The 4,906-nt window shown below is 51.4% G+C and overlaps 1 pseudogene; it reads right to left on the bottom strand.

Moving 5' to 3' along the window:
- Window positions 1–4,322, bottom strand: part of LOC101760609 — a 7,379-nt pseudogene extending 3,057 nt beyond the window's left edge.
- Window positions 4,323–4,906: the final 584 nt, after the last annotated feature.

The following is a 4,906-nucleotide window of genomic DNA, read 5'->3' as shown; positions in this document are numbered from 1 at the left end:
TGGAGGGGCGACGGGTGGGCAGTGGAGGAGCGGCGGGGCGGCAGTGGGGGCGGCGGGACGGAGGGCAGCGGCGGGGCGGCTGAGGAGCGGCGAGGCAGAGGGGCGGCGGGCGGTAAAGGAGCAGCTTGGGGTGGCGACAGGTTAGCGACGATGTGAGCGGGGCCAGCGGGGGATTTTGCTTTTTTTTAATTTTTTAATACCCTTTAGTACCGGTTATTTCAATCTCTACTAAAGGGTCCTCCCTCTAGTACCGAATTGCCAGTACCGGCTGGACAATCGGTCCTAGAGGGGAGTTATCGAATGGTACTAGAGCCATTTTCTCTAGTAGTGTTCAGAACCCACATGGCGAGCTCCCTCGGTCAGAGGATCAGTCCTATGAAGGACACTGTCACGTTATCATCTTCTTGCAATGAGCCACCCATCATGAGGAAGATGGATAGGTAGAACTCGTCGGGCAGAGCAGGGCCGACGGATGGCCACCAGTGCACGAGCCTCGCAATGGCATCCACCGAACCTTCTCTTTTTAGCGTGAACACCATCACGGTACCGGGAACGGGGATGAGCTAGAGCTTCCATGCATAGACGACGCCCCAGCTACCCCTGCTGCCACTGCGGATCGCCCAAAACACGTCCTTGCCCATGGCACCCTGGTCCAGGACCCTACCCTCCGCGTCGAGGACATTTTTCTTTGAGAAACCTACGGCGGGCAAAGCGCCAACCTGAACAATTGTATTACGCATGCAAGTTTTTGGGCATAATAGATTTGAGAAAAGTGGAAAATAAGGAGAAGGAAATGATAGAGTCACCCTACTACATCAGCTATCCTCACACTCCATTGCCTCAGAGTTGTACGTTGAGATCCATCTTTCGCACGGTGAGACTAGAGATGAAGTTCTCCAGCAGCTTGTCATCACTGATGGGATTCTGTCAACATGTTCAAAGACCCGTGCATTCCTAGCCTTTTAGATGCTCCATAGAATGCAAGTGATGATGGTGGACCGAAGTGGATAATCCAGAAGTTGCAGGAGCGGTTGCTCCCAAAGCTGAGGGATTAGGCATCACTGAGGTTACTTGCTCCCAGCATGGACTAGCAGGTTGCCGCCTTGGGCTAGGAGAGGAAGAGGTGGTTTTGATCCTCAGTCTGGTGGCAGTGCAGGGACTGATCACTATCGACGATGTTGTGGTGATGCAGTAGAGTAGCAGTGGGCAGCCTGTGGCGGTGGATGAGTCATAGAAACTGTTGGCTTGTGGCGTTGCAAAGCTGCGCCAAATGAGAGGAAGGAACCCAACCGGTGGAACCACTGAAGAGTCTGGTTGAGAAAGGCACGAGCGTCATCCTCATGCCTCGACGGTCAGTTGCTGCACATCCTGGAGAGCTTGCATAAGAGTAGAGAGTTATTGCTATGCTATTAGAGTCATCCTGGGTTGGAGCTTGAGGTCCCAGTGGCCACCTTCAGCAACTGATTGCACTAAGATATTGAGTCTCAGGGCGTGCGAGAATAGGGCCGGCATGGCCATCTCTAGAGGTGCCGAGCCAATCCAGTGGTCGGACCAGAAAGAAGTGAAAAACCTGTCACCAATAACCACTTAGGTAGAATGGAGAGGAAGACCTTTTAGGTTGGGGTGTCAAGGTGATGAGGATCCCCAAGATCACGGTGTCCTTGAGAGCCATAGTTGGACTGGAACCATCGCTGCCAAGGAGTAGCTGGTGGTTCATGAATTTTGAGGAGCATTTTGGTGAGAAGACATTCATTCTGCCGTGACAGAACTCTAACTCCCAAGCCCCCTTGATCCTTCCTAAGGCAAACAGTTTCCCAAGCCACTTTGCATTGGCCACCAGGGCAACTTGTATCTCTCGTCCAGAGGAAAGCTCTGCAAAGTTTCTCCATGGGGGAGGAGATTGGAGAGCATGGGATAGGCTGGCAAACTGACCAGAACCGACTTGAGCAAGGTGGTGCGGCCACTTGGGGTGAGGAGACACCCTCTCTATCCAGAAATTGAAGAAGCAAAACGATCAACCACTGGTCGGAGATCCCCAGGTCGAAGCTTATAGGGAGTTAGAGGCAGACTAAGGTAAGTTTGAGGAAAGGAGGCCACTGGGCAGCCAAACTCTGATGCTAGAAGAGTTGCTTGCTCTGTAGATACATTCATGGGGAGCAGAGTGCTTTTGTTGAAGTTGATTTTCAGGCCGGTGAAAGAGGAGAAGTCATCCAAGATGCACTTGATAGTGGTAAGTTGATCGATGTCGACTTGAATGATAATGAGCGTATCATCGGCGTATTGGACATGACTGTTCTAGAGCTAAAGGATGCTTGAGAAGGCCATCTTGGGACGCTCGAATAATGAGCTGCTGGAGAACATCTACCACTAATATGAACAGTTAGGGAGAGAGGGGGTCTCCTTGCTGTAGTCCTCGCCTACATTGGATGGGAGTACTAGGATTTCCATTAAGGAGCACCACATTTTGGCTAGAGCAGTTGAGTTGAGAGATTCACTAGCACCAAAGGACAGGGAAACCTTTGGCTTCCATGATCGAATCTAGGGCCCACCAATTAACTGAGTCAAAAGCCTTCTGAAAGTCCAACTTCAAAACCACTGCCGGAGCACGTCGCCGGTGATAGTACTGAACAAGCTCAGCGGCGTAAGTGAAATTCTCAGCAATACAGCATCCTTTGATGAATCTTGTCTGGTCGGCATGAAATTCTCAGCAATACAACATCCTTTGATGTCCTGTCTGGTTGACATGCACAAGTTACTTGGCAAACAGCTGCATGCACGATGTCATAGCTTTGGTGCAGATCTTAGTGGAGCAATTTTGAAGGGAAATCGGGTCTGTAGTCCTTTGGATGGGAAGCATCCTTCTTCTTGGGCAGAAGCACAATGTAAGCCAAGTTGATGCGGCGCAAATCAGCAGCTTGGGCATGAAAATCTTGGAGAAGCTGCAGGAAATCATCTTTGACAAAGGTTCAAGCAGCCCGGTAGAAGGCAGGACCAAACCCATCCGGCCCTGGCGCACGTCAGTCTTCATATCAAACACTACTGATCTGAGCTCTTGAAGAGAGAAAGGGCAAATGAGCTCCTGGGCCTGATGGGAATGGAGCCGGGTGGTAGCACAGAGGGCATGCAAGTCTGGTAGGGGGCTGCTTTCAGACTGATCTCCAAGGAGACCGCGGTAGTAATCCAGCAAGATGGCGGCTTTGCCTTCATGTGAGGTGATCAATTGGCCACCAACCAGGAAAGATCTTATCTTGTTGTTGCGACGGTGGACCGTGGCACACATATGATGGTAGGCAGTATTCTCATAACCAAGGTGGCAGCGCTTAACTTTGCCTCTTTGACGCCAATAGGTGGTGATCATTGCTGACTGACGAATAGCAGATTCTCTGACTAGGGCCCTGAGAACGAATTCCGCTTGTGAGAGAGGTCTGATTTCCTCGAGCAAATCCATCATGCCAATAACTAGATTGCAGTTGGTCAAAGTCTGATCTGGAGGTCGAAGTGTGGTGGCCCACCCTTTGAGGTTAGCACGTGAACGCATGAGGCAGAGGCTGAGCTTGGCTGCGGAGGAGAGCAGTGGGCGACTAATCTGAACACTTGCCCAGGCAGCGGCGGCAACAGGACGTTGTCGACGGTGAGCATGAACTTCCGCAACAGCAGGCCAAACCCGCTGCCGGATATGTGGCCGCCCACGCTGACCGTCGAGCACAACCCGGCAGTGAACGCCAGGGAGGAGGAGGACCCGTTCACCATCGACGACGATGACACCGAGCTCGCTGCCCCGGCGTAGTAGACCTTGCTCAGCGTGGCGCCGCACTCCACCCACGTGGTGGCTGACGCGGCGTCGACACGCACCCTGTTCAGGCTCATGAGGTCGATCACAACGAAGGGCGCGCCGTCCTCCAGCACGGCGCCGTCGACCGTGTAGGACTGACCCTCATAGCTATGCCCGCCGCTGTGCACGCGGATGGCCATGCCGCACCGCGCTCGCAGATGACTGCACGCCAGAGGTCGCGCTTGGAGGCCGGCAGCATGACAGCGGCCGGCTTGCGTACCCCCAGGAGCGTGAAGCGGAGGTTCTGGATGGAGAAGTCGAGGAGCGAAGTGTATCCCGAGGACCCGGCGAGGGAGAAATTGCCGACGCCGGAGGCGACGAGGCACGACGACAGTGACGAGGGCGTGCTGGATCTGGCACTGGCATGCTGGCCGTTTTCGGACGTGGCGGCATTGCGTTGCGTCGTCGACAAGAGCAAGCTGAGGAGGAGGCCAGGGAACAGCAGGGCAGCAGGATTGCTGCTACAAATTGTTGGGGTCTTGCTGTTCATCGTCACACAGTGTTGTGCTAGCTCTTGCCAAATCTATCGCTGTTGATTTGTTTGAAGGCTATGCGAGGTTTTAGAGATATATATACTGCTCGAGTAAATTGTTTCGAAACAATAATTTGTTTTTTTCAGGTGGCTCCATGTTGACTTTCAAGTGCTAAATTTGTTCCCCAAAGAATTTGTTGGTCTTTCGTTGTTCGACGTCGTTTTACATCATACCTGCTTAAATAATTTCACAATCTGAGCTCGTCATGTAGGTTAGCAAGTTATTTCACATTTTCATTCAGGGCTATCTATTCCATACTCGTGTGTTTTAGGACTTGGCGCTCGAGTGCTAGTCTCCTCCATAACATCCGATTTTTTTTATCTGGGCAATCGAGTGTTTTGGATTGACCCAACACTCTATTTTTTTATCCTTTCATTTGGACTATAATAAAAAGCTGCTTTAATGTTACATATTGACAATAAAAACAGATATTTAGGATAGAATAATATTAAACATAGCCAAACATCAGTAGTAGGCATATTTCTAACAGAAACATGAAGAGTCTTGAACTAGCAAATTGTAACAAGCATCATTGTTACAG

Source organism: Setaria italica, chromosome VI, assembly GCF_000263155.2.
Source record: "Setaria italica strain Yugu1 chromosome VI, Setaria_italica_v2.0, whole genome shotgun sequence".
Lineage (NCBI taxonomy): Eukaryota > Viridiplantae > Streptophyta > Magnoliopsida > Poales > Poaceae > Setaria > Setaria italica.
This window is presented reverse-complemented; position numbering and strand designations above follow the sequence as displayed.